We start from the raw sequence: 6,930 nt of genomic DNA, 5'->3' as shown, positions 1-6,930 counted from the left end.
AACAGAAATGGGCTGAAGTTACTGGAAAGGCAACAAAAGGTGTTTTTGCATTTGTAGGCAACGTTCAGCTAAACCTACCTCTATTAAACTGTGGTTCTCGCCGTGAAAGCTTCGAGTTTCATGTTTGCTTTTCCAATGAGATTTTTGCCTTTGGTTTCGCTATTCTGTATGCTCACCTATTTCAGTAAATTAAGTTTCAACGTAGAGCTTTTAAATTAAACTCTACATATTGAAATTCTAGAAGCTATATTTGACCATAATCTTAACAATAGATTGCAAATCATGGCTACATTAAGTGGAATAACGGGTACTCATTTGAAATCATTTGTGTTTATTAAACGTAATACATAAAACAAGTACATCAGAATAGCAGTGAATTCAAAGCAGCGTTCGCCACAGAACAGGTCCTGTACGTTATTTCCATTCAATTAAGTCGGAGGAAAAATTCTGTGCAAGTAGAATTGCACTAGAAAGTGATTTCAAGGGAAAGAAACAAAACTCTTTCAAGCTATGCAATATCACAATAGATATAGTCAGCTGACATCTTAAAAATTGGGAGAAATTATAAATTCAGAGCCTTGCTAACTATTCAAATAGAAAGCGTTCTCCCACAGCTGCTTTTCTGGGAACTGCATTCGGCAGAATTCTCGCACACAGTTAGTGTAACCTTGGAAATGTCTCTGGGTGTTGATTATTATAAAGAGCAATTGCAAAAAGGACAAAGAAGTGCGAACACATATTTAAGAAAGGTGTTCTTAATCTTTATACTTGAGCTGAATTTCACATGAACTTGCTTCCAGTCTTTCCTTGTACTTGACAAAGGAGAAAATCATCCTTTCTGACCTCCATGGTGGGTACTTAAAAAGGAGATAAGAGTTTTGCCAATATGGCTACTCAGTCTCCCTACCAAATTGCACTACTTCCTTCCACAGTCTTGCTACACACCCCTCTGAGCACACACAGCGCTTAGTTGCATGCAACACTGCCATCTGGTGATGAAGTGTTTTCATTACAGTAAGAGTAAAGACAGTTCTTTAAAAACAGTGCTAATCAAGCTGGCTAACTTTACTCACCCGTGAGTACTTTCGAATATGTAGGAGGCAAGAAAAGGGATAACAGGAAAATGGGCAACGTCCCTTTAAAGCACAGGCTTTTCTTACATATGCAGGTGACATCATCCACTGCAAAAACTTGTGTTTTGTGATGCAATATTCAATATGCAATATTGTGATGCATTCGCGCTCTGGCAAGCTGTGGTTATTACATCTGTTACACCGTGCACACCAATCATCATCATCAGAACAGAGGAAAAAGCTGCAGCACGCAGGAACATAACATATAACTTGCACAAGTGTTTCAGCAATACAATAAACAAGAGAAAGAATCCTCTTAAGAATCAGAAGCACAACAAAAACAAAATCATCGTTATTGAAACAAGGTCAGAGAGGCAGGTCATCCTTATGTTTTACCCCAGAAAGAGTCTGTGTTCATAGTTTACCACTTGACATTATTGGGCAGCTGTACCGCCAAATAGTGCGACATTCATTCCCCCTCCCCCCAAAGTCACTAAAATTGAATATCAGTAATCTGTATCAATGACTTGTCAAGTCCACAACTATGCTTGTAACACATTTGAAACAAGGTACATGCAGAAAACAACAAATACTTGCAGTGGGATATGTACAGCAGAAAACTGGTTTTAAAAAGCAGTAAGATAAATGTGACCACTATCATACACTTTTTTTTTTTTTTTATTTTAGTGTTTTCTTTGGCCTGTAAGAAGATTAGGCACATGTCTATCAGTACCCTCCCAGTAACTTCTGGAGCTGTGGAACCACTTCAACTAATTTTGGTAGAGAGATAAAATTTAAATATAATAAGCCCCTGCAAGTTAATTTAAAAAAATGAAGTCTTCTGAAGGAAAGGTGTGCTTTTCCTTGCTATGCATTTTGTTTTGTGACAGACAGCCAACTAGGATATTGACAGGAACCAGTAAAGCACCGCACACTGAAATAACAGGATTAATGCAGTGACAGGAAGAGAGGAAGAGATGGGGTCAGGGTAAGTTTAGAAGACAGATCAAAAATCCTTCGGATTTTTCCATCCTCTGAACAGATCTGTAATACACAGATATTAATGAAGAAATTAGTGTTCTGGGTTACTATTCTTTTACTTGGATGATAGGAATACCAGATTTCCTATCAAGACTAGGAATCATTCTTAACACAAAGAGCAATTTTTTTTTTTTAATTAAATTGTAGGAGCTGAGGGACATCCAAGAGTCATACCTGCAGAAATGGATCAACTGAAGTCACAGTCCTCAGGGCAGGAGAAATGAAGCCTCTTTTATAGTTTGATACAAATAAACTATTTACATGAATAGTTCCTAATATTCTTGGGCTGTGACTGCTAACATTGCTTATTCAGTTACTGTTACTTGTCAGCAGAGAAGTCAAAACCAATTTTCAAAACAACATGCCTAGGATGCGCCTTTCAGCTCCTCAAATATCAAAACAACGAAATAACCAAAAGCAGCCAAGTTGCCCTGGCATACTTGCAAAAGGTGCCTTTATTAACTGTATATACTTAAAAGCATAAGGAGATCCTGTCATAAGGCCCTCAGGATGTCAGGCTATCGCCAGTAGTTCTTGGAAGCTTGCCATCTTAACTCAAAACCCCCAGGGAATTTAAGTCCAGCTAAGAGTAATCGTATCATAAGAACACGAGGTGCTCTTGTTGCATTGACATCTCCTTGCTTTTTAAATTATAACAGCCTATTACGACAATAACTCAAAGGAATAAACTAGAGAAAGGAAGCAGCAGAGCAAAGACTGAAAAGGAACACATGCCTGCAGCAGGCTGAATCTGCCTGGACCACAGAACAACAGGGGCAATCTAGGCAGAGCAACTCGGGGAAAAGGATGCCTAGAAAAAGAAGTTCCTCGGCAGCCTTCCTGCCTCCGTTCTACGGGACAAAATACGGACTGCATGAAGGTAATGCAGCAGCTTGCTTGTACTTCAGAGCGCTTTTGGATATTGCCACACCACGAGGATAGCTGTCTGCTGCTGCTTCTCCTCTGACAACTATGGCAATAGTAGGATGATTTTTCTTCCCTTCAGGGCCCAGGAAAAAGCGAGAAGGTTCATAGTTTCTCGCTTCGCTGCGACTGAAGATCTTTGCTGCCCACATTTTGATCCTCTATTTACAGTAGCTTCCCCACATGCTTAAGGCACCACTGCTTCTACTGGAAGCAGGAAGCTTATGGTCACTCGTATCAGCAAGCGATACGAGTGTCTCTGAGACGGAGACACCTGAGCTCTTTGCTGAAGAGGAACAAAGTAGGAAGACAAGACACCATGAGTCATTAAGTATAATTCTGAATTCACTTGTGCATACAATTATCCAGGTTGGGGCACGTTTTGAGTGAACAGTTTGTGCACTTAATAGAAAATCAGATTTGGGAAGAGTGAACTCAGTTTGTGACACGATAAGGTTCAGGAGAGTTGCAGGGGACTGACATGAGCACACTGCTGGGCCCAGCGCTTCTACCTTTGTATTCTCAGCGATGCTCTCCCAGCTTAAGATCAAGAGGAGAAGAAGTCAAAAACAGAAAAGTCTGGACTGTGCACTGTATGAAAATGAAAAAGGAAGCTTTTTTATTTTATAAAAGACTGATGAAAGTGAAACCCTCAGGGAATTCTCTGAGCAAAGATTCCTGCTAAGAGTCAACACATCTTAAGTACAGCTGCCAGAAGAAGAGATATCATTTTCATTTTGCATTCAGGGTCACTAAAACCCTCCAAAAATAAGTTTGGAGTAGGAAAGAAAGCGATGACGTCAAACAGCAGAGTGTAGATCTAACAAGAACTCCACCACTAAACGTACATCTTAGTTGCCTGATCACATATACTTATTTTGGTAGATCCTTTTGGTGTAGCCTGAGGACATTACTCATGGGGACCCAGCACATCTCTTCACCTGCCAATGCTCCTTGTGTTAGCCAAGACCGTTCTGGGAAGAAGGAAGAAAAGAAGGGTGGAGGGAAGACAGAGAGAGAACGAATATCCATCCATTACATCAATTTTGCCACTTAATTTTTAACCACAAATATTCCTTTCTGCAATTCAGATACGTGAAATATAATGGAAGTACTTTGCACTCTCTTGCCACACTCAGATCGGATAACATTGGAAAAGCAATAAAATAGCCATTTAAGTGAACCTGAAACAAGCTCTTTGCTCCCTAATTCCTCTCATGAGTTTCCAGGCTGCTGATGTTCAGTTTAAGCATTTTTATAAGGGGGGAAGAAAACCAGCAAAATCGAGCCTTTTAAAAATGGCAGAGCCACCTCAGTGAATGCTAGAGTTGGCATCAACTCACCCTGCCAAGAGCACAAGCAAGCATTTAAAAGGGAACCTAATTAAGGAAACTGACTGGTGCTTGGTCTCATTGTCCATCTCTTGGTGTAAGGAGAAATCAGTCGAGCACAGACTTGACAGCAGTGTAACATAAAGGGCACTTTGCAAACTACCAACTAGCTACAGACTAAATTCTGCACTATGCACTCAGGCAGGGCCCTACCACCACTGAGTTGCGGAAACGGTCAAACACAGAAAGCCTATGAGCCCACAGGCCGATTGACTTTCTCATACCCTACACACAGCGACTCCCTCAGTGTTTCACTGAGGGTAGGAAGAACAATGCAATTAGCTCTTCTGGTGCAGTGCAAGAGCTTGGTGAATTAAGTTCATCCTCTTCTGATGAGCAGGATTTTTACATGGGAGAAACGTTACTGTTCTTAAATGAACAGTGAGTGTTATTTCTCCAAGAGTCACCTTCCACCAGGAGAGACTTCCCTGTGTCCAGAACCGGAATATTTTTACTCCTTTCCATTTCTTATTTATTTGTGCATATGTGAAAGTGCAAGAATATTTACACAGAGTGAAAAGGCATATTCGTATATGTGTTTATAGAACAAGAGCAACGGAAAGATACAGGTATTTGAATTCGTATCAAAATCTCTAAAACAGTCACATCTTAAGGAGATGGTGCAGTAATAGAGAAGCCCAGAAAAGAAATCAGTAATGCAAAAGCTTTTGTCAGGATGTATTCCAAATTATTTACAAATTGTAACTTATCCCAAACATATGTGATCCTGGGCAATATGCTCTAGGTGACCCTGCTTGAACAGGGAGGTTGGACTAGATGATCTCCAGAGGTCCCTTCCAACCTAAACGATTCTGTGTGATTCTGTGTGAAACAAAAACCTAAGAAAAACACCTAGCAAACTGCTTCCTACATAGCCTGTATAGACTATCTGTTTAGCATACAGCTTTATAAAGCTTTACAGTCTCTGAACAGGAAGGTCATTTTCCCATGGCTGTAAAGCAAGGCACACTGGTACAGAGCACGACAGCTTCTAAAAACCCCTGAATAGTAGCCACAAACATTAAGACTTCTTATTTCTAATCTAATAGTGTATCTGTACCAAACTGCTACAACCAAAAGTAGAGTCTCTGATACCAGGCTCCAAAACATAAGTTTGCAATCAAAGCACACAAGACAAGAAGGTTTGCAAGAGAAACAGAAGCAAAGGTCATACAGCAAGTCAGCAAAAACCGGGAAAACAAGGCTCAGCACTATCTGATTCCAGTGGTTTTGCCCTGAAATGCATTAAAATCCATCATCAGGCGTCTTTCCATAGCTAGAAAAAGATGCTCTTGAGCACTGCTGGAAAGTCAGCAACTGTTTTTGTCCCACAGACTAAAGCTGCAGTTTGCTAGTCCTCCGTGGTAAAGAGGCCAGACGTTAAACCAGCAGCATTTTTAGAAACATGTAACATTAGATCTGAGGCTTTGGCCAAAGGCCATGTCCATACTGACCTCATTCCCAAAGAGAAGTAACATGGTTAAAAAAAATTTTAATTGAAGCTCTCTTATAGGTGCTTAACCCTAGTACCTAACAGCCCCAGTAAGATCAGGATTTTATTACATCTGCACTGTAAAAACACAGGAAACTGATCCTTAAAACTTCCATCACAAATGGATACAAAATTTTGAAGAGAAAAAAGCCATAGAATTTCACCCTGCAATACCATCCCCAAGCCTTTTGGGTCTTTTAAAAAAAAAAAAAAAAACACCCACAACACTCAATCTCTGTATACTGTCATGGAGAATTTAACACAGCCTTAACAAAACCATCCCAGTGCTTAGTTCCAATACATTTTAAATGCGTTCTTTATCTGATGTCAGTGTATCACATCTGCTTTTGCCTTCTTTATCCACCCAAAATTGTGCTGGTTTTGCCTCTCAAGGACAGGGTTACCAACCCAAGTCCTTCAGTAGTCTAAAGTCTATTCTACCCCACCTAGCGTACTGTAGCACAGACTAATCGCAATTAGCCCCACCTGCATTGGTCACCACCACAGTTTAATCTGGCAAGGACATACTAGTTCAAAGGCATATACAGTTGCTATACACTATGTTGCACAGGTCACAGAGGTGCAGCTGCACTGCTTCTTGTCTGATGCTAGCTCAAACACTGCTAGCTTGGGCAGAAGAGGCACAGGCAGGGAAAAGGAGATCTTTGTGCCACAGCACACTGTAGGAGACAGGTGTACCTTTTAATAAAGTTACTTACTCTGACTTGGTGACAGGAGCTGTTCTTCAGGCTGCTAAACCACACAAATCTTTAGACCAAATTGTTTGATTCACCTGGATTTCGCCACAGTTTCAAGACTCACCCCCACACAAACACCAAGCAAGGTCAAATCTAACTTCTCCTGCAGTCTAGGATCTCAATCAGTTGTGGCTCTCTTTCCTTATGCAGGGGAGGCAGGGGCAAGAGGGGAAAAGCGTCCAATTCTCTTGGAGTCTCAAGCACGCCAGTGTTTAATGTTATTAGAGAAACAAGTGACCTCAGTCCAGCGA

The sequence above is a fragment of the Struthio camelus genome, chromosome W (genome assembly GCF_040807025.1).
Source record: "Struthio camelus isolate bStrCam1 chromosome W, bStrCam1.hap1, whole genome shotgun sequence".
In the NCBI taxonomy this organism is placed as follows: Eukaryota; Metazoa; Chordata; class Aves; order Struthioniformes; family Struthionidae; genus Struthio; species Struthio camelus.
The sequence above is the reverse complement of the archived record's forward strand: the minus strand, read 5'-3'. Positions refer to the sequence as shown.